The 27,083-nt window shown below is 51.0% G+C and overlaps 1 protein-coding gene across 3 annotated transcripts in view; it reads right to left on the minus strand.

Annotated features, from left to right (window-relative positions):
- INTS7 (integrator complex subunit 7) overlaps positions 1-27,083 on the minus strand; it is a 673,605-nt gene that overhangs the window by 349,371 nt on the left and 297,151 nt on the right. The window lies entirely within an intron of this gene.

Consider the following 27,083-nt stretch of genomic DNA (forward strand, 5'->3'; position numbering starts at 1 on the left):
GAGGAATCGGCATGAGAGCCAGGCTCAGGCCTACAAAACTCCACCTCCGGAGAGGTGTCCAGTCCACTGGCATCATGCAGTGACTGCCTCAAATCGTCAAATTGGCTATGGCCCGAGACCATCTCATCTGGAACATGACTAGGAACCAGGCCATCATAATCCTCATCCACCTCCGAAATATATTCCAGGTGGTGAAAAGAAGGCAACCGAGAGTATTTGCTCTTAACCAGAGTCTTTCTAGGGGGTTCCCCCGTGCCACGGGGTACCTCCGACACCCCGGCCTCGAAAGGCGTCGAGGGCGTCGAGTGAATCGGCGCCAGCGTCGAGAGAACAGGCATTGGCGCCGAGAGGATCGGCGTCAACGTCAGATGCAGCGCCGCCAGCATAGACGGCGTCGACACAGTCCTCGAAGCCGGCGCTCCGAGCGTGTCCTTCGATGACCTGAGCGTCGACTGCTTCAACGACTTCCACAGAGCCGGAGCCTCGAGAAAGCCTGTCGACGCCCTCGACTCCTCAGGCGTCGATGTCTTCCTCGAAGACATCACAGGTGCTCACGGTCTCGAACGCGTCGAGGACCGGGACCTGGAACGGGTACGTCGAGAACGAGTCCCCTTGTCTGAACGGGACCTCTCCAGTGACTCGTGCCGACCACTCTTGCGAGCAGTGTCTCTCGACCTCTCACGGCCGACCCCACCCGGGGCGCGGACGGCTTCATGCCCTGCGACTCGAGAATCGCCAGCATTTTCTTCCCGAAGGAAGCCCATTCCTCCGGCGTCGCACGGCTGGTGGGGTAAGCGACGTGCCGGGCAGAGTCCTCAGAAGAGGACCTGGAAGACGACCGCTGTTGGCGCTTCCGAGAATGCCTCGAAGAGGCCGAAGAGTGGCGAGACCGACTCCTAGAAGGAGACCCACGAGACATCCGACAACGACGCGGAGAGTCACCTCTTGAATCATCCGTCGAAAGCCCTGCAGACTTCGACTTCCGGGGCTTGGACACCCGACCTACCGACAACTTCTTCTTACGTTCCTGTAAGGCTTTGGACGTGAGCGACTGGCAGTCGATACAGTCATCCGTGTCATGGGCCTCCCCGAGGCACCAGAGGCAGGCGTCGTGCGAGTCCGTCACCGACATCTTGGACCCACACTCCCTGCACTTCTTGAAGCCCATACGCGGGGTCGAAGACGAAGTAGAAGACATCTTCTTACGAAAGATTTTCTCACAAAAACCAACAGGTTCGAAGAACCGAGAAGAACAGAACTCCAAAGAGTCGAGGCGTAACCGAGAGTCACGAAGCAACACGTTCGCGGAAAAAACGGAACTGAGGCTACGGGCGTCGTGCGTCCTACTTATCACATCGGATGACGTCGGACGAGGTCCTCGACGACAGCGCATCGACGTCATCGACACAGGACGCAGACGCCGAAAAAAGTTTCCGAAGCAGCACAGCTGTGGTGATTACCTGTCATAGATATGGAATACGTCGGAGGACCCAATCCCCTCGAAATATATTTTTTCAAAACAGGATAGGTTTTAAGAGTATTTTTAACAAAATATACAAACCGTCAGTTATTTATTCATTTTCTGGCGCTGATTAGTTTAGATTTTAAGACATTTTGCCTCTGTTAAATATAAGCCCGTGGCAACTTGTGCTTTTTTGCCTTAATTCCTGAATAGCCAGGGCTGAGTACCCAGGTCCCTTATTTTTTACCTATACGCTTTATTTTCAGTCGCCTGCTTTTAACCACTGTTTCATGCAGCTTGCAACTTGTTATACACCCCTCCTATTTTGCAACATTCACAATTAATGAACATCCCAATTACCCCACTCACTGTTTTCTGCGGCCATTTAACGTTAATAATCGTTTTAAATGTTGTGCTAGTCATATAGCCAAATATGTGTCTCTCTTTGCACTTGAAATGTGAAGCCAATATAATCAAAGTGAACAAGAAAAGCCCTCTGAGTGCTGGCTGTGAACAGCTGATCCTGTACCTGCACATCACCCGAGCCCTGGGTAGTCTTCTGCGTTTCCTGCCGCAAACGCCCCTGCTGATAATAAATAACAACTTCCTGTTAAGTAATAACCTGCAGCATGTGTCCCTTGCCCTGGTACTGTGAGGGTGTAGATCTTTGCTGGTCCTGGTTCCCATAATCCCTGCCTGTATCAGTGCTGCAAATGGAAATTATTAACTGTGGGATCCCACCAGCAATGGGGGGCAGGTGGCTGGCAGGAAGTTGTTAAACACAGGAGATTTTTCTAAGCCCCCCTCATAAATGAACATTTCTATTTCTGGAGATTATTTTATTAGTAACCTGGAAAATAACCCAAGAGATGAGAGTTTCCTATAATGTTGTAAGCAAAGTATAAAAGGTGCGCAACTTTTAAACCATGCAAAGCTTGCTTAACTATTTTCTGCAGAGTACAAACCTAAAAAGCATATTTATGTGTTATTTTCACCAGACGTTTTAGTGGTTAAATCTCTTGACCTTTGCCTGACGACGAGTCCCGACTACAGCAACAAAAGCCAATTGAAAACATTAAAACCCTTGAAGTTCGCCGGATCCGAGATCTGGGGAGACATAATGTGCCCGCAAAAATGTCTCCTGACAAAAAAGTCACCGTTTTTAAAAAAATATATTGGGACATCCCTGCACCCAACCCCCATACATAATGTCACCATATATAATGTTGCCAATGGCTTTTCCCAGTGACATTATGTATGGGGACATTATGTATGGGGACAGTATTACCCGATACCGTTTAAGGGTCAAAGTGAATGATCAAAATGGTTCCACTCTACCAGGGTCAATCAAGACGAGAAGAAGTACTGACTGTGCATATTTCAAATCCGGGGCTTCAGGCAGCAGTGACACTACATACAAGCCAGCAGAAGATGCACACCATTGCTTAAAGTTTTTGGCTCAACAATCTTTACAGCCCAGTAAGCACAAGTCATTCTCTTATCCGCTGTTTATAAAATAAAACAGAACTGGTTCATCCTGTGATAAGCAGTGTTCTTTTTTGCGGAAACATTTTCTGCAAACACAGGCAAGTAGGGCATGCGGCTCAGCCGTGTATTAGACAGGCACTGACTTGAGCCTCCGGTTGAGTCTGCCCCAATCATTAGGCCAGAGCCTAAACTGGCTCATCCAGCTCTACCCAGGATAATGCATATTTTGTCTATGAAATCAATGCTGTTGACTGATACCAATGACAGCCTTCACATTCCTTGAGGTTGTGCTGTAGCAGAGGGAAGCTATTTCCCCATGTGAGGAATTGCCCTCTGGTAAGGAGTAAAAGCCCACACTTGAGATGTATTAAATAACATGAGGCTGGTGATTCCATCTCAGAAAGAGTGGTTGCCAACTACAGCCCCCTTTCAACAAACTCCATGCCAAAATGCATAGTGTACAATTTTACCTTGCTGCATCAGTATCCTGATATGCAGCTTCTACTGCCCAGTGGCACAGAGCAGGTTCAGAGGTGTGAACCACCCATGGCCCCATAATAAGGTACTGTTGAGTGGCCCTGTCCTCCTGGCCCACCTTTGGGACCATAGTGACTGCTAAGCCACCCTGTGCAACTTCTCAAAGACATTTTTTTTTTAACAGGCAACTTTATTTAAAACCGGGTGCAGCAGGTTACATGCATAACTTTGCGCGGCAATGGTAACATTTATTTTAACCCTACGACTCCCCTCCCCTCCCCCGTTAAAGATTGTAGATTTCAGTTCCATCTCTCTGGTGCCCCTTTCCTCTTACGGGACCACAAGGATGTTCTTAGGACCGTAGAGTGAGTCTCGGTTGTTGTGGCTGAAAGGTCAATGCCGGGAAGGCCTCCTCATATTCCAGGACCAGGGCCCATCAATCTGTGAAGCAGTGGAGCATTCCTTCTTTGGCCGCCGTGATCTTCTCGTCTACCATGATGTCCCAGACCTTGGTCCACCATAGCAGGAGAAGAGGGCCTTTCTGGGATTTCCATTTGCGGGCAAGTGAGATCTGTGCCGCTAGTAAGAGATAGGTAATCAGCTTTGCGGTCGATTCAGATCTTGGGTAGCAATCTAGTAGCAGTGTTCCTGGTAGAATTACTTCCGTTGTCAGCGGGAGTTTGCAGTGGGTGATAGCTTCCATAGCTTGAAGTACCTTTTCCCAGAATTGTGCCACCTGGCATTCCCACCACATACGAAAGTAGGTTCCTCAGGCACTGCATTGTCTCCAGCAGTTAGGGTCTAGCGAGCTATTGAAGTGATGCAGGTGCTCTGGTGGATAGTACCATCGATGGAGCAGTTAGAGTGCCCCTTCCCTATTGGTGACACATCTAGGAGGTAGAGTTGTTTCTGGTCCAGATGTCTGGCCGTCGATGTTGTGCCCTAGTTCCGCTTCCCACCGGAACATATATGCGGGTCTGATGACTAGCATGTCGTCTTGTAAGTTTGTAAAGTTTTGTGATGTGCCCTCTCCAGGGTCCTTTTTGTAGCGAGTGTTCCAGGGGGTGGAGCCCCCTAGTGGCTATCTGTTTAATCAGCAGTTTTGAGATCCAGTGACGTAGTTGCGTGCAGGTGAATCTATCCGCTTCTGATAAGTTGAAGCAAGATTTACATTCCGTGAAGGTTAGGGAGGATCCATCCTCAAACAGCTGAGAGAGGGTTCGTAGGGGAGAGTGGGCCCAAACCTTTGGGGGTTCTTTTCCATTGTAGTGCGCTGTCCTAAATTCTTAGGGTAGTCCTAGTTGAGAGAATCGATGGCCACTGTCTGCGTGCTGAGGCGTATAGGAGGGCGCTGAGCGCTATCAGGCTTCGGGCTTGTTCGATGTTTGCCCACTTTGGGGAGATGTGGGTTTGGCCCATGCGCCGCTATGTAATAGTTGCAGAGGTTGGGTACTCCCATACCACCCCATTTGGCAGCTCCTGTCATCACTCTCTGCAGGATTCCTGCTTTGCCCCCTTTCCATATGAATCATGAGATCTGTTTTTGTAGTTGGAGGAGGGGTTTTAGGGGAACGTCCACTGGAAGAGTCGAGCACAGATATAGGAATCTTGGTAACAGGATCATTTTGTACGCTCTGACTCTCCCCAGGAGTGACATTTCTTGATCTTCAGGTTGCTCAATCGGTGGTGGAAGTTCACTCCTAATGCTACTGATTTCGTGTAGTGGATGGAGAAGCTTGCCACCCGTTGGCAAGTATCCAGTTCCGCTAGCGCTGCTAGCAGCGATTTTTGGCTATTAGTGAGCGACAGCATCACGTTGTCAGCATACAGGGACACCTCATATTGTTCGCCTTTTAATGTCATTCCCTCAATGGTATTGCTATTGCGGATGCTTTGGGCAAAGGGTTCCATGATTAGGGCCAAGATTAGTGGGGAAAGCGGGCATCCTTGCCTCGTCCCGCAAGAGAATGGGATGTGAATACTTTCTGGTTTACCCGCTGGGCTGTTTTGGGGGCCTTGTAGTTGGCTAACAGCATAGCGCGAACGATAGGGCCGAATTGAAATGCTTCACGTGTTAGGCGCATGAACGACCAATCGACCAGGTCAAAAGCCTTGGTTGCGTCTACGGTGTGTAGGGCCAGTTCTTGGTGTTCCACTGTTGCTATTTCTAGGAGGTTCAGGGCTTGGTGGATCTCGTCTCCGGTGCTTCTCCCCGTAATGAATCCTGTTTGGTCCGAGTTAATAAGTACAGGGAGAATCCTCGCTAGTCTGTTCGCCAATACTTTGGAATAAATATTCACGTCTATGTTGAGGAGCGAGATGGGCCTGTATGAGCCACATTCCCTTGGGTCATTTCCAGGCTTTAGCAGCATGATGGTGATGGATTCTTGCATCAACAGGGTCACTGTGCCTGTTTCTCGAAAGGTCAGGAGCTCCGTCAGTGGGCCTGTGATGGAGATTCTGAAGAGTTTGTAAAATGTGGGTGAAAATCCATCTGGACCTGGGGCTCTAGGTTTTAGGGATTTTATCACTAGTTCCACTTCCTCATTGGTGATAGGGAGCGCCAAGGGTTTTCTGTCTGCCTCTGATAGATGCGGGTGGGCGGCTTCGGCAATATATCACTCCTGCAGCTTTGGGTGTCGTGGGGTGGCCGTCATGGTGTTGATTAGGTGTGTAGTTGCCAGATGTATCTTAGATTCTTCTGCGTATTGAGTGACCCCCCCAGGGTCTTTAAGGCCTGTTATCTGGTTCTGACAGCGGGCCTTGGCTTGTTTTCTGACCAGGAACTTGTTGGCTTTAGATCCATGGGCATAGTAAATCTGTTTAGTCTTTGTAAGAGACTGGGCAGTCTGTTACGCGTAGTGTGCTTCTAGCTTGTTGAGGGCAATTTGCAGGGCCCAGGCTGATTTTGGCGACGAACCTTTCTGATGGTTCATCTCTGCTATGGCTATTTCTTTCTCTAGTTGCTCTTTCAGCTTAGCCCAGCGTTTTTTTGTAAGCCGCCGCGTGGGCTATCAGCTCCCCTCTGATGACCGCCTTTATCGCGTCCCGTCTTGTGGCAATTGAGGTGGGGCCTTCTGGGTTTTCCTTAAAGTCATTCTGAATGGCTTTGGTTAGGGAATCTCGGTTAGCCATATCGTGTAACATCGGGTCATAGAAGATCCATTGCGGTCTTGGGGGTGCTGGGGAGGGTCTGGATTATCGATGCGAGCTGACAGAATCTCTGGGGCATGGTCTGAGAGTACCCTCATGCCTATCAGCACTTCGTCTGTGAAGGAGAGGAGTTGGCAAGCAGTAAGTCAATGCGGGATGAAGTGCGGTGCACATGTGAGAAAAAGGACATGTCTTTAGTCGTTGGGTATAGGACCCTCCAAGTGTCCGCTACCCCTAGGGATTTGAAACGTTAATGTAGGCCTACGGCTGTTTTAAAGTCTCTTGGTGCAGGGTGGTTTGATTTATCAGTGAGAGGGTCCGGGACAGTGTTAAAGTCTCCTCCTATTACTGTTTGGCCCTCCAGGAAAGGGAGCAGAGCAGTTTCTAGTTCAGTGAAGAATCTTTCTTGGTTTTCATTGGTAGCGTAGACTGAGATTAAGGTGTACAATTGGCCAAACAGCTCCCCTTTCACCGCAATATAACGGCCTTCTGAGCTTTGTAGTGTTTCTCATTCTGTGAATGGAATGCCTCTCGCTATCATGATTGCTGCGCCGGCCTTCTTCGTGCTGCTGGTCGCCTGCTGGTCGCCAAATATTGTTTCGGGAAGGTTCTGTCGACGTGGGAAGTCTATTTTGGTCATGTGCATTTCCTGAAGGAAGACCACTCAGCTGTTCAGATCGTTTAGGCGTCTGAGAGTTGCTTTGCGTTTGCTGGGGGAGTTGAGGCCTCCAACGTTGTGGGTCACAAAGCAAAGCTTTTGATGTGGAGGAATGTCTTCCTGTCGGAGCGTCTCGGCTGTTGGGGGTGGGAGATTTGGGGGTTGACCGCTTTCATCTGCCATTTGAGGCTTTGGGTTTTGCGTCTGACCACTGCGACCAGGGTTTCAACTTTCCTGAACTTGTGGTGAACATCACCAAATGACAAAGGAAAAATCGAAAAAAAAAACAAGTTCAAAGTGGGCCTTTGGCCGCTTAAGCCAGCAAGAGTATTCTCTCTCTCACGGCTGGGGGAAACCGTGGGAATCCCAAGCTCCCCGATTGCTTTGCTGCGGGGGGGCCAAGGTTAATTTTCCTTAGGATAGTCAGTGGTGGCACCTCTGCAGGGGTGATCAGTGGAACCGCTCATGTTTGCTTCGGGGTGTGTGCAATTTCCCCCTCCCCTTTGCCAGTTTTATCCAAGCATTTTGTTGAGGTTTCAGGGCTTCTCCTGTTCCCCTGGTGGAAAACGGGCTCCTAAAATCTTCATCGGGGTTTGATGGACCCCCCCCAAGAATGCCCCCTGCTTCCTCGAGAGAGCTGATCACACGAGTGTGGCCTTCAAACGTGAATTGTAAGGCTGCCGGGAACAGCCAGCTGCATTTTATTTTCTGGTCTTGGAGGAAGGTAGTGAGCGGTCTAAGGGCTCTGTGTCTCTGAACTGTTGTTGTCGCCAAGTCCTGGTAAACCTGTAGCGGAGACCCTTGGAAGGTCAGCTCCCCTTGCGTTCGACTAGCCATCAAGATCTCTTGTTTAGTTGAGAAGAAGCAGACCTGGGTGTTGACGTCTGGTGGCTCAGTTGTGGCAACTCCCCAACGACTCTGCGGCCTGTGGGTCTAGTCCAGAAGCAGCATTGCCTTGTCGCAGTCAGGGAGGAGGGCTTGAAAGAAGTTGCACACAAAGGTTTGTAGGGCCTGATCATGGATTGTCGCTGGCACCCTTCTAATCCGAATATCCTAATCTAATTCTAATCCTGTTTTCCAAGTCCTACTGTTTACACATCATATCTTTGTTTTTTCCCCAACAGGACCAGGCGTTTTCTTCGTAGGTTAGTTAGTTGGGCCGCACGGTCTAGGGACTGGTCTTCGGTTTCACCGATTCTGTGCTCTAGTTCTCCCATTCGGTTGTCCAGTCCCTCCACTTTGTTTGCGACCTCCTCCATACAATTCCGGAATTCGCATTTGATGTCTGCCAGGAGGGACTGAATGTCTTCCTTGGTGGCCCATTGGCCTGCGGGGCTCTCTGAGGAGTGAGTTAGGAGGCACCTGGTATCTGTTTTTTGCCTTTCTCTTGCAGTAGTAGCATGGTGGCAATGTCTGTCGCTTTGTGGGGTTTTTGGTGTTTTGACACCTTTCCCTTTGGGGTGGGGTTGGGGACTAAGGACCCTATTCTGTAGTGGTGGTGGAGGGCTTTTCTTCTTGCCCCATTATCTAGCCTGGTAGGCCCTGGAGGTGGCCTTCTGGGTAGGGGGTTTGCTTCCCTGCCTATGTTGTTGTGGCGCCCTGGTGGTCTATTACCTCTCTTGGCTTCTTTCTTTTACCCTTGGTTGGAAAATGGCCTCTTTTGTGTTCTGGGATAGTCTGATGGAGGTGGTGTCTCTGGCTGTTGAGTGAGGGCAGTGAACTGAAGGAGTTGTGGTTCCTTTGCCCATGCAAGCTTGCTGGCGCTTTATGAACTGCTTGCGAGGACTGGGATGAGTGAGGTTGCCTTCTTTTTGTTTTAGGGCCTGCTGTTGTAGAGCGGGGGGAATGCGCCCCTGTTGGCTCTCCACCACACTATCTGGGCCGGGGGTTGGGACACCCTCTTGCTTGTCCCCGTGGTGTTTGCCCGTTGTTTTGGGGGAGACTGCTTACTTGATGTTGAGGAGGAGCCTTCCGGTATCAGGGCTTCTTCTCCGGGACGCCTAGGGTGTTATCAGCATCCGCGGGGTCAGGAGGGATGTCGGCTCCTGGGAAGGTGGCTTGTGATAGGGCGGGCGCGGGTGGAGGATGCCGATACTCACGGTTGTGTGTGCGTCTCTCAGGGCTACCGCTTGCTGAGGTTCGCTATCCCCACAGTGTCTCCTCTTCCAGGTCGCCCTGGATTCCGGCAAGAGCCCACCTGTGAAGGGCTTTGGTGCCTGCTTCGGGCGCTTACTCTTGGGCTGCCCATTGTTTGTTTGCTTGTTAGGGTGATGGGGAGAAATGGGCGGCTTCGCTTCAGCTTGGATTGCGGGGGAGGTCCTCCACGTTGTAGCAGTTGGGTGTTGCGTTAGCGAAGCGCAGGGTTTCTTTCACTTCAAACCTTTATTGACGCCATCTTGCAGAGCCTGGTGTTCCAGCGTCACTCTTCTCCGCAGGCTCAGGGTTGCTTGCCACCTCCGGTTTTCCTTTTGGAGTGCCTCATCTGTTCCCCTGAGCTTCCACAATAAGTGTCACCATTCAGGATTGTTCACTTTGCTCCTTGTCGGAAGAAAAAGTCATGGAGACCTGGGTTCCTACTGAGGCTCTCATGAAACGACCGCATAGTCGGCGCTCCAAGCCATGCCCCCCAAAGACATATTCTTTTAAAAGCGACACTGTTTCAATTCTTGCCTTTTTTCACACTGCTGAAGTATGCACTATGCATACACATTTCTATTCCGCATCTTTGGTCTTCTTTTACTAGGCTCATGTTGGGAGGGGCTTTGATAGTGTTTTTAATAGATAGTTCTATGATTGATTTGTTTAAAGTATATGACATACATGACTTACCGTAATCGTATTTCTGGTGCTTGTATCTGCTTAGATTCAAATGCTGTTCATATGGTCCGACATCTAGCAGTATTGCATCTTTTTTTCAAAGTTCGAAAAGGGACATCGACCTGGGCGTAACTTTAACACTATCCCTACTGTGATGTGCAGTGTACCCATGATCCCTCATACGTCAAGTTCCCCCTGGTTGTTTTTGATCTACCATGAGGGAGCCTGAAGAGAATGCATGAGTGAGTACAGAAGAAATGAAGGTGTAATATGTCTATATTCCTTCAACTCCAAGAAGGGAGGAAGGGTGGGTGCATGTGAATCTAAGCAGATAAAAGCACCCGAAATACGATTATGGTAAGTAATGTATGTCTTCTAATGCTTGTCAATCTGCTTAGCATCACATGCTGTGCATAGTTTGAGGAACAGCAGCAAAGACATGTCTTAACACTGCCTGACTCACCTGAGAATCAGTCTTAGAATGCATATGTTTGTTTATTAATTTGTATGGCGCAACTGACCCAAAGGTAGCTGGGCGCAACAGAGAACAGAACACATGGATACTTTAAGCACAAGGGTACATGATTAAGTAAAACATTGCAAATAAGTAATAGAACAAATAAAATGAAAGAATATACATATGTACAAACAGAGAGGTTAGAGTCGGGCCAGAAATCAGAGGCTGAGGTGGTTCGCGGTTAGTCTTGGGTACATTGGAATATAGCCATTTGAGAATATTATATCTGAAACTAATAGGATTGATCTGTTCTAACATCAAGTGGGAGAGCGTTCAAATACTGGGCTGCCTTAACCGGGAAGCTGCTGCCTCCTGTTTTTTTTTTAGCCTGAATCTCGGTATCTGTAGGCAGTAAGATTTGGCAGCTCTTGTAGGGCGGGTTGATGTTCTTCTCACTATTCTCTCTGCCAGGTAGGGGGGAGCTGTGTTGTTGAGGCATTTGTAGGTTAGTGAAGCTATTTTAAGTGAGATCCTGTTGCTAATTTTTAGCCACTGTTCTCCTTATATTAGAGATGTGTTCTCTAGTAGGTACGTTGAGGGCAGTTCTAAGGGCATTATTTTGCAAAATTTGCTTTTTATCAATGATGTGTTTGTTGGCTCCCAGATACAGGGCATTACAGTAGTCGAGTTTGGAAAGTATTAAGGTGTTGGCAAGGATGATACAGCTTGCTTGTGTTAGGAAAGCTCGGCATGCCCTAATGAGCATGCAGGTATAGGAGGTGGAGGATGCTAGGGAATTAACCTGTTTCTTCAGTCTCAGGGTGGAGTCAAGGTGAAAGCCTAATGTTTTCACTACTTTGGCTACTGTACTTATGTTGCCGTCAATGTTGAAAGCAGAGTAGTTAGGGCTAAGTTTCTTTAGGTTAGCAGCAGAGCCGAGGAGCAGGATTTCGGTTTTGTCATCATTCAGGCAGAGGCCGTGATTGGCCATCCATGCCTGAATGTTGAGGTATATTTCATTTACTAAGGCCGTATCGCAGACAGAATTGCCCGAAAGGGGTATGAGGATCTGGGTGTCATCTGTATACTTAGTGTAGGTGACACCCAGTCTGTCCAATTTGTCAAACAGGGGCTTAGTAAATATATTATACATGGTCGGCGAGACGCAAGATCCTTGGGGTACGCCGCAGGTTATTTTGATGGGGTCTGCTGATGCCGATGTAGAGAAACCTCTTATAGTTCGGTTGTCCAGAAATGATTGGACTCAGGCTATAGCCTCAATTGAAAAGTGGGACGCCGATGGCAAGTGTTCACACAATACTCTTAAGTTACTTGGTATAGTGTTAGTAGAGAAGGAGGCATTAATCAGTTTAGTTATAAAGGGGGCTAGGTCCCTTGCTGCATCCTTAATTAGTTGGGCTGGACAGTTGTCACCCTTACAGTTGGAAGGCTTAAGGGATGCAATCATTTTTTCGGTTTCCTGGATGGAAATTTGGCCGAATTTGAAAAGATCTGGGCTAGGGGTGTTAGTGGTGGAGCTGGGGAGTGGTCTATCATAAGGAGGTAGGGAGGCTTTTCTTTGGAGATTTTAGTTTGAAGTGTTATAATTTTATTAGCTAGGGCATGTTGGATGCTGGTGCACCATTGTTTGTCTTTGGGTGTATTATCAGGTGGGGGTACAGGGGATTCCAATTCCCTTAGGATAGCAAATAGTTCCTTGGTGTTAAAACTTGCATTAGAAATCCTTTAGTTGAAAAGGTTTTTTTTCAGTGAGTAGGATTTCTTTTTTGTAATTGTTGGCAAAGATTTTAAGTTGCAATTTGTTTTATTCAGAAGGGGTGTGTCACCATTGAGATTCTAATTTCCTTTTTTGTATTCTTAGTTCTTTTAGGTGAGGGGTGAACCAGGCATTGAGGTGAGTTTGTTGCTCACCTAAGCAGTAATGTCGTGTAAAGGTGTGAACAGAACTCCAGGTGGCTGTTTTGCAAATGGCATCTAGTGGAATATTGGCAATGAAAGCTATAGTAGCCCCGGTGCCTCGACTAGAATGAGCTCTAGGCGTAAAAAGGTAAGGCTCTCTTTGACACAGAGTAACAAATTTGCATACATTTAACGATCCATTTAGTGATTGACGACTCAGACAGGATTCCCTTCTCTACCAGTGGCAATGGAGACAAAGAATGTATCTGTTTTTCAAGTGGTTTGGTCTTATTGAGGTAATGCATCACTGCTCTTCCAACATATAGGGTATGGAGGTTTCTTTCAGCTAATTACTATGATTCTGATGGACTGGGTTACATTAAACTTTTAGATAAATTTAGGTGCAAAGCGTGGATGTGTGTGCAAAACCACTTTGTCCTTATAAATAGTAACAAATGGGTCTTGAACTGAGAGCACCTGCAGTTCACTTACCCTCCTAATGTAAGTAATAGCCACCAGAAATGTAGTCTTATAGGAGAGAGGCTTAAAACTGGCATTGTGCAATGGCTCAAAGGGAGGACCCATGTGTTTAGTAAGGACAACATTCAAGTCCCATCCGGGAGTTGGATTAGAAATAGGTGGGTGAAGTCTTTTCACCCTTCCCAATTAAGCCTTGATTACTGGGACTTTTCGAAATAAAATCTTGCTTTGACAGGTGGGATAAGCAGAGAGGGCAGCAAGGTGGACCTTCAGAGAGTTAAAAACGAGTCCTGCATCTAAGGGGTGAGTTAGATCACGGACTATGTGTGTGGGTGAGCAATCAATTGGGTTGATGTTATGAGTACCCCACCAAATTACAAAACAACTCCATTTACTAGAACGACAGTGTCTGGTATTTGGTTTGCGTGAAAGTCTATATAGGGGCGTGGCTTGGAGTCATGGCGGTCGGAGCGGCTCTGTAAGATTTCCCGACTGATGCCACGTGCTATTCTTTTTTTTTTTAAACATCTTTTTATTAGTGGTCTCAGCAGTTACAGTGGTACTCAATCAACACATCACATGGTCTCTCATTTAACATCATCATCAAATGTTTAGCAATTTACAGTTTACATAGCTGTTTCATCGTCCGAGTACAGATCACTTAAGTACTCCCTGAAGGGTCCCCAAATGTCCTTCGGTCGACTCGTACTTGGTTGAGTCAGCACGTACTGTTCCTCACACTCATTAATGTAAGTTAATTCACGCAGGAAAGAGTTCATGTCAGGGGAGCTCGCGCTCTTCCATGCTTTCAATATACACTTCTTGGCAACAACACATGAAACATTGAACAGCCTTCTAAGTTTTTCGGAACATTTACCAATATCTCCGAACAAATACTTTTGGGGGGTCAAATGCGGGGGGATCTGTGTAATTTCAGTCAGCATAGCTGCAACCCTCTCCCAAAACCGTGCCACGACCGGGCATTCCCAGTACATGTGATAGGATCCCGCTTGCGGGGACCCACATTTGGGGCAGTTGCCTGAGTCATCGGGTGTAAATTTAGCAATTCTGGCAGGGGTGTAGTGCAGTCTGTTGAGGAGTTTGAACTGTATTTGGCGCAGGCCCGCATTTAAGGACACCCTTTTTGTGAGCGCACAGTATCTTACCCATTTGTCGTCAGGTATTGGTATTCCCATGTCCGCCTCCCATTTATCTTTTATGTGGTTGGTTGTAGGGGTGTGAGTCTGAATTGTCTTATACAATTTGGAGATTCCCAGTCCACTCTGCGTTGCAACCAGTTGTATGCACGGGTGGGAGGGGGGTTCGTCAGGTAAGGATGGCCAGCGCGATTGATATGCGGATCTCATTCGATAATATCGTAGTGTATGGAGCGGACCTCCCCCATCCCCCTCGTAAACACTGCGAGGGTTACGAACTTCCCGTCTATATACATGTCTCCCACCTTCATCTCTGTACCAGGATCCCACGCCTCCTGTATACTTGCATCAAATGTGGGGGGAAGGTTGGGGTATTTCCACAAGGGGATCTCAGGATTATATGGGATCTCAATTTTCAACTTTTTATATATAGCCCCCCAGGCCCTCACAGTGCAGCTCACTGGATCAAATTCAAATGGGTCCTTATATCTGGTATCAAAGATAACTGACCTTATGTCAGTGTGTGTAGTGGTGTATTTTTCAATCCGCGTTTGTGGTGAGTAGTCCGCTTCGTCATACCAATGCCTTGCAAACTGTGCTTGCGCTACCATAAAATAAAGCTCAAAGTCTGGCTCTGCTATTCCCCCGGTCTCGTATGATTCTGTCATCTTTTCCCAACTAATCCTAGCCACCTTTCCGTTCCAAAGGAATGCCACTGCCATGGATCTAAGCCTGGAAAAGAATTCTCTGCCCGGCCATATAGGAATGTTTACGAATAGATATAGTAGTTTTGGAAGTACAATCATTTTAAGAATGGCAATTCTGCCGTGTAACGAAATTTGGAGACGCCTCCAGACCTGTAGCTTGGTGTTGAGTGTTTGTAACGCCTGATCATGGTTATCAGCATACAGGGTCTGCCTGTTAGAGACCAGTACTCCCAGGTATCTGATGTGTTGCTCTGACCATTTAAGGCCGCAAGTCCGAGCTGGGCATTTTGTGGAGGGGGTGAGCGGGAACATTTCCGATTTAGCATTGTTCACCGTATATCCAGAGTATTCTGCGAATTCATTGATATCTGCCATGATGGGGACAATGTTTTTGTCTGGTTCACGGACATATAGCAATGTATCGTCAGCGTACAGTTATATTATTTGGGTGGCTCCTTTCAGCGTTATGCCCCTGTTTTGGTGTCTCAGCCGCAATGCCGCTGCAATTGGCACTATTGTGAAGGTGAAAAGGATAGGGGAGAAGGGGCATCCCCGTCTGGTGCCTCTACCCAGCTCAAATAGCTCGGATACAGTTTTGTTCGTGCAAACTTTCGCACCTGGGGCCGTGTATAGCAGTCTGACATATTTAATGAAATAGGGGCCCACCCTGAACGCCTCCAACACCAGGAAGAGGTACTCCCAGGAGACTGAGTCAAACGCATTCTCGGCGTCAAGGGACACCGCAACTGCTTGCTTGTTTGGGTTGATTTGGGACATTATGCCGAATAATCTGCGCAAGTTTAGGGCAGTGGATCTTTGGGGTATGATCCCGCTCTGGTCCGTGTGTACCAGCATGGGCGTTATGGGTAGCATGCGGTTTGCCAGAACCTTTGCAAACATTTTTGCATCTACATTTATATGGGACAAGGGCCTATAGGATGACATATCTTGTGGCGGGCGTCGGGGTTTTGGCAGCACTGTGATTATGGCCTCGCGCATCGTCAGGGGCAATATTTGTTTATCCAGGGCCTCATCCCACACCTCTATCAGCACACGGACCAATTCTTCCCGGAATTCTTTATAGAATTCTAGACCCAGTCCATCCGAGCCCGGCGCTTTGACAGATGTGAGCCCTTTGATTGCCTCGGTGAGCTTGTCTGCCGTGACAGGTTGCTCCAATATTAGTTTATGTTCTTCTGAAAGTTTAGGGAGATCTAGCGTAGCGAGGTAGTGCTTGATCTCTTCAGGGGATTTTCTGTCCTTATTCGCGTAAAGATTTTTGTAAAAGTTAACAAATTAATCATTTATTCCCTGCTCGCTTGTTACAATCTCGTTTTGTGCCGTTTGTATCGATGTGATCGGGGATTTTCGTTTTTTCGTGTTTAACCAAATTAGCCAACATTTTCCCTGATTTGTTCCCTCTCCATATCTGCGCGCCCGGATGGGGGCCACCATATATTGCACTTCCCTTACTGCCAGCCGATCAAAGTCCTTAAGAGATTTATGTATTGCAGCCAGGGTGTCCCCGCCGTGCGAACGACCATACGCCTCCTCTAGTACGTTCAGTTCCCTCTCCACCCCCTCCAGCTCACGGCGCACTTCCCTCAGGAGACCCGTGGTTTTGGAAATCAGGGCCCCTCTCGCCCATACTTTGAATGCTTCCCACACTGACGAAACGCGGTCTACAGACCCAATGTTATCTGTGAAAAAGTTCGCTACTTCAACATGTAGGGCTTCAGCAACATTCGGGTCTTTCAGCACATCTCTGGGCATTCTCCATCTCCTTGTCGGTCTGGGGGCATCTCTCAGGGTAAACTCCAGTGTCACCGGCGAGTGATCAGACAGTGTGCGGGGAAGGATTTCGCAATTTTGAAGGGCAAGTGTCATACTTGAAGAAACAAACCAATAATCTATACGCGACTCACTATCATGCACCGAGGAGTAGAACATGCATCGCCTGCTTGTTGGGTGGAGCACTCTCCAGGCGTCCAGCAGGGACAGTTGCGGGATGATCTGCCTTAAAACCAACGCCGCCTTGGAAGGTGCCCTGGTTGCCTTAGCAGATCTATCTAAAATCTGGTCTAGTACCAGATTAAAGTCCCCTCCCCATAATACAGTAGTCATATCATGTTGAAGAAGGATCTCGAGCATGTGGAAGTAAAAATCGGGGTTGTCCAGATTGGGGCCATATGTGTTCATCAAGGATATTTGTTTCCCAGCTATTTCCCCCCAGACCAGCACATATCTGCCCATCGGGTCCGCCAGGTGGCCCTTTGCTACAAAGCCCAGCGAGTTATGTATGAGGGTGCATACCCCCCCTGGACTGCGATGAGTAGTCTGTATAGTAGCGCTGTTTGCCCCATTTCACCAATATATTCTCATTAGCAGAGCCCTGTGCATGCGTTTCTTGTAACATTAAGATGTGGGGCCCGTGCCTGGTGACATAATTGCCCACCTTCCTGGCCTTCATTGGGTTATTTAGGCCACGGACATTCCACGACATCAGCCTTATCTTCATTCCGTCACCCATTGTCTATGCATACATATTGCTTTATACCATTGTGACGATTGATGTGCAAGTAACCAACATTTGAGTAGCACCAGTGCCTGCAAGACCATATTTCAAATAACCTCCAACGTCCAACAGTGCATACATTCCCACCGGACTCGAACCCGTCTGGGTGGTTGCAGTAACTCAAAATGTCCCAACTTTCCTTGTCCCTCCCTCCGCCCACATCATCAGCCCCAACTTGATGATGAACCCTGGTAACTGTTTGGAACATTCCTGAGGGTGCTTTGTTGCCGTCACAAGGCCAGTCGTATGGTCGCCCATGTAGGAGACTCTACGGCCCGGTAACAACGGATCCTGGTCCAGTTCAGTTGTGCTAACTTGGAAAAAGGGGTTTATTACTTTTGCGGGGGAAGGTGCAGTTTCCACCGGGTCCCCTCTGCCCTCGCCCGGGTCGGGTCTCGCATTAGGGTCTCTCGCTCAATCGCTAGGGGGCAGAGGGATGGAGGCCTCCACATATGCCATAAGCCTCCGAGGGGTTTTCAAAAAAGTGTGCTCTTCCTCCGTGCTGGATCCTCATCTTTGCAGGAAAAATTAGAGCATAGGGGACATTGCTGAGTCGTAGCTGTTTCTTGACCGACTCGTAGGATCTACGTTGCGTTTGTATATTTGCCGAAAAGTCTGGATATATATGGATTCTATTTTCTTCGTAGTGTAATGTTGCTTTTTCTCTGGACAATCGGAGTATCATGTCCCTGTAATTTAGAAGACGTGCAATGATGGTGCGGGGTGGAGCACCCGGCTTCGGAGGTGGTGCCAGGATGCGATGGGCTCTTTCAACAAGAAAATGGTTTGACAGAGATTCTGTCCCCAGCACAGATTTCAGCAGCTCTTCCACCTGTCTTTCCATGGAGCCTCTGCCAAATGATTCCGAAACTCTGACAATGCGAATGTTATTTCTGCGGGATCTAGATTCGAGATCCTCACACTTGCTCTGGGTTTTACGTAGTTCAGTCTGAAGGAGGGCTATGTCTCGGCTATGTTGTGAGATAACATCTTCATTTGAGCTTATCCTGTTTTCTGCTTCCGAGATGCGTGCGCTCTCTTTTTCCACTCGTGCTTTCAGGGATCCAATCGTCGCAACAATGTCGTCCAGTTTAACGTTGGCAGCCAGGAACCCATTCTGCACAATTGTCGCCAGGCGATCTAAGGGGTCTGTTTCTCGGTTTTCAGATGCTTGTGTCACCCCTCCTGATGTCGCCTGTGGCTGAGAGCTGGCAAAGGAGTCCATTGGGCCGGTCTTTCTGCCCCCTGGGGCCTTCTTCTTAGTGTGGCCCTTTACACAAAGTGACCACCTGTGGAGTCGATTGTGTTCTCCCACTTATATAATACTGCTTTCCAGCGGCCAGTCTGTGTCCACAGCGTTAGCAACGGGGGGACGACGGCGCAGCCCCCCGCCCTGCTTCACCGCTCAGGTGTGATACAATGCAGATGGAGGATTGGCCTATCGCATCAGACGTGCACTCTTCCCCGCAGGCGTTCTCAGCAAACTCCCGCAGATCCGGCGCCGACGCAGGCAGTGGCAACAGTCTGTCTCATCAATGTGTTGTATGCGTGATACTTAGTGTTGCAGTGACCAGGTGACCACACCCGGCCAGTTGTCTTATCTCTCACCACTCCACCTGTGTTCGAAGGGCTCGGTGCCTATACAGTTGCCCACCTTTCTGTTGTGACTTTGCACCAATTGTGCCTCCAAGCACCCAACACTTTTATGCTCTATGAAGGAGTTCGATGGGTGTGAGAGCGGGTATCTCAGTGGCGTATGTCTGATTTCATTGAGCAGGATATGCCGCTACACATCTGGGAAGTCGGGTTTGTTTCCCTGAGATTAGGATCGCTGTGATGTGTTCACCCGTCCACAGGCAGTGCCTCTCCGCACAGCGTATCCCACTTAGCGGCGCTGCACCGGCGAGCAGCAGCCGCTACAGGGCACCGTCAGCCACGCCGCTGCCTCCGTTTCCCCGCCTGCGAGGGCCCAGGCATGTCACATGTATAGGGCGACGGCCCCACAAACAGCAACCGGCCAATATCGTAGGGTCCCCCGCACACCCCCCACGGCACACTTAATTCACCAGCGTAGCCTCAGCTGGACTTCTGCCGCTGGGGGGGTCCGGGGTCCACGCTGCCACCTCGGCTCTTCTCCGGGCATTCGATAGGATTCCACACTGGACCCGGTGTGAGGAGGTCTGTTGCGGAGTCTCCGTTCGGGCGGGGGGGGGGGAGAGAAACGGAGTGCCGCCGCCCTCGGGCAGCGTCTGGTTGTCGGCGGGCTGCCCCTCCCCCACCCGGCCGATCTGTGTTCGCCAGGTCCGGGCTCGTGTAGAAATGGCGCGGAGCCCCTGGCGGCCGCGCCGCAGCCCCGCAGCCGCTGGAACCTCGCCAGCAGATTTCTCTGCTGCAACGGCACAGACGGGTCCCGCCTTCGCAGAGCCTCTTCCCAGGACCTTCCGCCACAGTCCGCCGCAGGTAATAGACAGACAACTGATTACTGGCAGGATATATTAACAGCAAGGATTTCAGCTGGGCCGGAGCTCACAACCTAGGCGGCCATTTTGAGACGTGCGCAACAGTGCCCCCCCCATGCCACGTGCTATTTAACAATGCACCAGTGAGATTCAGTCTCTGGCGTCGGTTTACCATGGATCGAGTGGCTGAACCCCTACGGCTGACCCCGGTTGTCTCTGAGCCCCTGAGACAGCCGGTTCAGGCACTTTTCGGGTTTCGGCCGTGCAGCAGCGGGGGAGGCCGCGGAGGACAAGATGGCGGACCCCTCCATGTGGGGAGAAGTCCGACGCAGCAGTAACTGAGGTGACCGCGGCCCGAGGAGCTGCAATGAACTATCCGCGCTCGCCCGGGCACAGCAACGCTGATCTCCCCACACCAGCACCGCGGTGAAGCTACGGAGCCTTATGCGGCCCGAGACGTGAGGTGGACACCTTGGCTGGCAGAGATCGGGTGAAGCAGGTGGTCACCAGGCGAACAAAGTGTTAGCCGCCGGGGGAGACCGTGGCAGCGGAGTGGCCCATCGGGGCGCAGGGCCGCACCCCCCCTCCATCGGAGAAGACAGAGCCTGGTTGTAGCAAAGGCGGGAGCCCGGGAGCCGCGGTGAGGCAGCCACGTTCCGCTCCCATCCTCCCCGCCTGTGCCAACAGTGCAAGCCGCGGCACAGTAACAGGCGCCAGCAGAGGCCATCCAGAAGCCATCCAGAGACAGAAGCCTTATAAAGCTCATGCCCGAGCCCGGAGTCAGGGGTCTGTAGCGGAGTGGAGCAGGAGCACAGCCCAGCTGCAGCAGCGCGGCCCGCTGGTGCACCAAGCCCACCCCCCACCCCCATCTGAGGAGACAGAGCCCGGCCAGAACAGAGGCGGCATCCCGGGGCCCTGGGGAGCCCGGAAAACCGAAGGAAGGCAGCCGTGTCCCGCAGAAGTCATCCGGGGGCAGAAGCCCCACAAAGTCCAGGCCTCCCTGGGGAAAAACATAGCCTGAGCCCGGATTCGGGGGGCTGGAGCGGAGGGGCACAACCGAACTGCAGCGGTGCGGCCCGCCAGACCACGGGGCCCACACCCCCCCTCATCTGAGGAGATAGAGCCCGGCTGGTGCAGAGGTGGCATCCCGGGGGCCCGGGAACCAAATTAAGGCTGCCGCATGCTGCTCACACCCCCCCCCCCCCCCCCACCTGGGCCAGCAGAGCAAGCCGTGGCAACAGACGCCTGCAGAGGCCATCCGGGGACAGAACTCCAGAGCAAGCCGCGGCAACAGACGCCTCTAGAGGCCATACGGGGACAGAACTCCACAAAGCCCCGTTCCTCCCTGGAGGCACACACAGCCCGGATCCGGGAGTTGGAAGCGGAGCGGTAGCACTACCAAGCACCAATGAGGCAGAGACCCGGGGGTGCTGAGGTGCTCAGGCCGGAGTCGGGTGCATCAGCCCTGGCTATCAGGTGGCACAAAGAATCCCCACCCGGGGTGGTGAGCCAAGGACCACACGCTGTATATGCAGCAGTGCTAACCCCAGGCTGAAGAGCTACCCAACGCTAGACGGGCGAAAGCCAGATCACCTTGAACCTACGCCGCAGCGGGCACTGGGGCGCAACAGACGCATCATCTAGAGGCAGCTCCACCCCACTCAGCGCCAGATGGGGACACACAGCCCCTCCCCCCCAACCGGGGGTAACAGCGTTTCTGGTCAACAACAGTCTACGGAGAGCGACCCCTGCGCACCTGCCTCCACCACACCCCACCTGCAACAGCTAAGCCATCTACCGTTCCACCAGGAGCGGGGGCCTGCAGGAGTGTACCCACCCCTACTTTGCCTTGCAATTCCAGGCCAGCGGAGCGTCAAGCCCCTGGCAGGCACACAACCGAAACCCCCATGGCTGAAAAGTCCAGTAAACAAACTGACATTGCAACCCTCTTATCCGCCCCCGCCATGGACAGATCCAGGAGATGGGAATGCCTGGAGACAGGGGAAATAGGCGCAGAGAATACACACGGGACACAACCCCACGGGGACCGGTATACAGTTCTTTTGCCGCAGGATTTTTCGGCGCAGGACTTTTCATTGCCTTTTTTTAATCGCAAAAAAAACCCATCTTTTTTTGGGGGGGGGGTTTAAAAATTAAATATTTGTGGGTGAAAGGGAATAATTAAAAAAAATAAAAATAAAGGGTGGTTTGGGGGGTAACCCCCCACAAAAAAAAAAACAGTAGAGTTTTTTCCGATAAAAAAACGGCGATGAAAAGTCCCGCGACGAAAAATCCCGCGGCAAAATAACAGAACCGGGGGACCAGCCTACAGCGGTCACGAAGTCTGACCTCCAGGATCTGCTCTCTGCATTAACCAAAGAGTTTCAGAGAGGTACGGAGGAGGTTAAAGGCACAATCACTGCGCTGGACACAAGAGTGGGGGAACTGGAAACTAGGACGGCAGAAGTGGAGATCACCCTATGCGAGCACGACTACGAGATCGAGAAGGGGTCAGACAGACTGGCTGCGCTGGAGGCCAGATGCGAGGCCCTCGAGCTGAAGCAGGAGGACACAGAGAACCGCTCCCGCCGCAATAATATACGCTTGCGGGGCATACCAACATCAGTCCTGGATGCCGACCTGGAGAGCTATGTGCGCGACCTCTTTCACTTCATCCTGACTCTGCCAGATGACGACCCCCTGGTGATCGAGAGGGTACACAGAACCAGGGCCAGACCCAACCCCTCGGTCCCACCAGACGTCCCACCAGACGTCCTCGCAAGACTGCATTACTACACAGTAAAGGAGGAAATCATGCTGGAAGCTAGAAACTCCCCCCGAATCCTATTCAGAGATGCCTCGATTTCCCTGTATCAGGATCTCGCGGTGGCGACATTAATGAAGAGAAAAGCGCTGAAGCCAATGACAGAATGGCGGGGGGAGAAAGGGGTCTCATACCACTGGGGGTTCCCCACTGCTCTGATCTTTGCCTGGAACGGGAGCACCCGCCACATACGCAACGCACACGAGGCAGAGTAGTTACTGTTCCCAGATGGTGGGGGGGAGGGGGGAAATAACAACGAAGATGCGCCTTCCGAACAGTAGGAACTGAAAGACCTCCGCCAGTCCTGGCTGCGAGTCGAGAGCCGACATCGGAGGATCAGAGGCCCCCCACACAAAAGCAAACTGCCCAGTATGGATGGCTAAGGCGTCTCACAGAGTCATGGAGCCGAGAAGTATCACCTTAAGGTCCGGAGGTCGACAGCAGACCCCATCACAGAGCGAAACCCATGCAAGTAAACCAATGAAAGTGATGCCTATTCAGCTCTCACCATCCTGCAGCAAAGGCCAGTGGGTCTACACCTTAGAAGGTAGCGTTGGCCCAGCCGGAGCCCCCGTTTTGTTCTTTTACCGGGGGGTGGGGGAGGGCAGATAGCCGAAGGGGGAATCATTTTAGCAACGCAGAGAAAAGCCACATCGACAACCTTCCACATGAAGCAGTGAAGAAGGGAGGAAGGCAGCAACAAGGATCAGCAACCTTAACCCTCGGAAATGGGGTCACCCACTAAAAAATTAAGCATGATCACATGGAACGTCCAGGGCCTGGATTCCCCTAGAAAAAGGAAGTCCATGGAACATCGCCTAGCCCAACTGGAGGTAGATATATTATGTCTTCAAGAAACCCATCTCCTGGCCGCAGACGTGCAGCGAATCAGGCATCGCAGATTCCGCAAGAGGTACTTTGCATCCTGTGGACAGAAAAAGAGAGGGGTGGCAATTCTGGTCAGCCAAGTGGCAGCTCTCTCCAAGGTCACAGTCAAACGAGACCCCGCGGGTAGATTCCTGCTGATCAAGTGACTCCTGGTCGAACTTCCGATCACCATTGCGTCCATCTACTGTCCGAATGAGGCTCAGGAGCGCTTCTTACGCAGGGTGCTCCCAGTGATAACCACCTTTGTTGAAGGGAAACTACTGATCGGGGGAGACTTTAACCTCACCCCGGACTCCACCATTGATAAGACCCTGCCGCCCAACTGATCAGACTTTTTGAAGGCACTGGGACTGGCGGAATTCCTGGGAGAGACGGGGACGATCGACACATGGAGACTGACAAACGACCTGGCTAGGGATTACACCTTTTTCCTCACACGTCCACAGGTGTCTTCCTAGGATAGAGCTCCTGTTCTTGAGCATCCTGTTCCCCTGCATCACGAACATTCACATAGGGCTGAGGGTCATCTCGGATCATGCCCCAGTAGTAGCACAACTACAGATGCAAGGTTTACCAGGTCCGCCGCAAAGGGCCTGGAAGTTGCAAGATTACCTCCTCGCGGACACAGCAGACAGCCAGGAACTTTCGGAGGCTTTAGTCGACTATTTCGCAGAAAATCTGGGTAAAGGCTCCACAGAAGCGAAGGTTTGGGATGCCATGAAGCCAGTCATCAGGGGGGTGGTCATGAACTGCTCGGCAGCACACAAACGCAGACATCAGCTGAGACTAGGGGAAATAGAAAGGGTAGTGGCAGAGAAAGAAGCAACCCACAAGAAGCGCCAGTCGACCAAGTCATGGAGCGAGCTCCGCAAAGCAAAAGTAATCCTCGAAATGCACCTGGCGGATCGGACGGCTCGACCCCTAACATTCACGAAGCAACGTCTGAACAGCAATAAGGCCAACCGTCTGCTTGTGCATAAGCTGAAGAAACTGCACACCAGGAATACCATTACAGTCCTACGGGACCAAGAGGGGAAACCCCGCTGTCTGGACTCCGAAAAGTTAGCCATCATGACCGAGCACCATAGGGAGGTGATGTCTGGGAAAACCAAGGGGGTGGAACTAATCGCCGAGTACCTGCAAGCAGTCCCGAAGCTGCCCCGCCACCCACAGATGGAAACCCTGGAATACCCCACCTCCCCAGAGGAGGTGGCCGATGTGATTAGATCCATGAAAAACACAGCACCGGGGCCGGACGGATTGCCTGCACCATTTTACAAGAAATACGTCCACATCCTGGCCCCCCCATTTGGTCTCTCTGTTTAACACCTTCTTGGAAACAGGCTTGGTCACCCCCTTGATGGAGGAATCTGTCACTGTCCTGATCCCAAAGCCCGGGACAAATCCGGAACTCTGCTCATCGTACCGCCCCATCGCCCTACTGAATGTAGACTCTAAGATCTTCTCAAAACTTCTGGCACGCAGACTCGCTATACACCCAGGACAATATCAGGCGGACCTTAAACGTCATTGAAACGGCCAACAGAACTGGAGAGGAACTGGCGGTGGCGTCGCTCGACGCACACAAGGCCTTTGATAGGCTGGACTGGGGCTTCATGGGAGAAACACTCAAACACTACGGGTGGGACCAAAGTTTCAGAAATGGACACTGGCAAATTATCAGCATCCTACCACAACCCTCAGAATCAACAGGGCCACGTCCCCTAAAATAGCAATCACTAGAGGAACCCGTCAGGGATGCCCCTTGTCGCCCCTCATCTTCTCACTGTCCATGGTGCCGTTTGCTTCCAGGATCCGCCAGAGCCCCGCAATCCAGGGACTAAAGCATAAGCAGGAGACGTATAAAGCAGCCCTGTACGCGGACGATGTGTTGCTTACACTGACCCACCTAGGCATATCTCTTGTGGCGCTAGGGGAGGAGTTGGAGAGCTTCAAAGCTGCCTCCGGGTTCACGATCAACCCCAAGAAGTCGGTAGACCTGGGCATCAACATGCCCAAAACAAAGACAGACTCGCTAGCGGCCAGCCTCCCAATCCCGTGGGCTAAAGCACATCTGAGCTACTTGGGCATCCGATTACCTAAGTTAGCTGAACACGCGTACAAATCGAACTTCCCGTCCCTATTCAAGGACTTGCAAGCGGACATGTCCCATTGGCAAAACCAGGAGATCTCCTGGATGTGGAGGATCACAGCATTAAAAATGAGCTTGATCCCCAGACTGCTCTATCACTGCCAAGCTCTCCCAGTATCAATCCCCGAAAAGGCCAAGCAGAAACTCCAAGCAAGTATGCTGAAATGCATATGGGGGGGTAGCCAGGAAGATCATGCTAAGAAGCCCGGGTTCCGGCGGCCTAGGGGGACCTGAGGTTGAGAGATACTGCCTGGCCGCCCAGCTCTCGGCAGCTTTCACGTGGCAAGCGATCACCAACAAACCCTGCTGGCTGACGTTGCAGGAGGATTGGAGCCGCTATCCATTGGAGTCCCTGCCACACATCACAGGGCCTAAGAACCCTCCAAACACCGGCCCTCTCATGTCAACCAGGAACACAGTGAGCAACTCAGGTGGCCAGAAAGTGGAACTGTAAGAGCACAGTGGGCCCTCTTTCCCCGATCTGGAACAACCCGGACTTCACTCCTGGGGTGGGGCAGGGAGTCTTCGTCAGATGGAAGGCAGGCGGCTTGAGGCGGGTGGCAGACTTTTTCGACAGGGACACTTTGCTTACCTTGAGGACTGCAAAAGGAAATCCCAGGTCCCGGAAGGCGAAAGGTTCTGATACGCCCAACTGCGTCACTGGTTATCGCACGACCCAATTAGAACACAAGGACACAGAGAACTCACAGCCCTGGAACAAATGCTAACAACTAATCCACCCAGGGGGAAGATCTCAACCTTATACAAGTTACTAGACAGGGTAGCCCCAGGCTCGAAGGAACCCTACATGGAAAGGTGGGAGCGAGACATCAGCAGAGAACTAGATATGGCCAGTTGGGCGAGAACCCAAAAAACCTTGAAGTGTGTTACAAACAGAGGGGGCCATCAAGGTTTGCTACAGGTGGTACATCACACTGGAAACCCTGCATAAATGCGACCCCGCCATTCCGCCACAGTGCTGGAGTAGCTGCAAGGACACGGGCACGCTCTTCCACCTCCTTTGGTCATGCCCGAAGGCCGAAAGGTTTAGTAAGGAAGTTCTGGAACAGATCCACCTCATTACGGGCCTGACAATCCCGTGGGATCCGGGAATTGTCCTACTGGGCGACACAGGGGAGGGCCAATTACCGATGTCAGGCAATCTGGCGGGCCTCTGCACGCACGTAATCACTGCGGCCAAAATCTCCATTGCCAGGCTGTGGAAACTCCCGGAGGGCCCGGCGATCCCCGTGTGGTGGGTAAAGTGTTGGGACATTGCAGCTGCGGAGAAAATCACCACCCTCCGCTTCGGCAACAGAAGTAAGTTCTACAACATCTGGTCCCCATTCCTAGATTACGTAGAGAAGTTTCCCAGAGTGGCAAGACAACCACCATCTCTCCGCTGGCTG

This window comes from Ambystoma mexicanum, chromosome 4q, assembly GCF_040938575.1.
Source record: "Ambystoma mexicanum isolate Mex_15411 chromosome 4q, UKY_AmexF1_1, whole genome shotgun sequence".
NCBI classification, from domain to species: Eukaryota; Metazoa; Chordata; class Amphibia; order Caudata; family Ambystomatidae; genus Ambystoma; species Ambystoma mexicanum.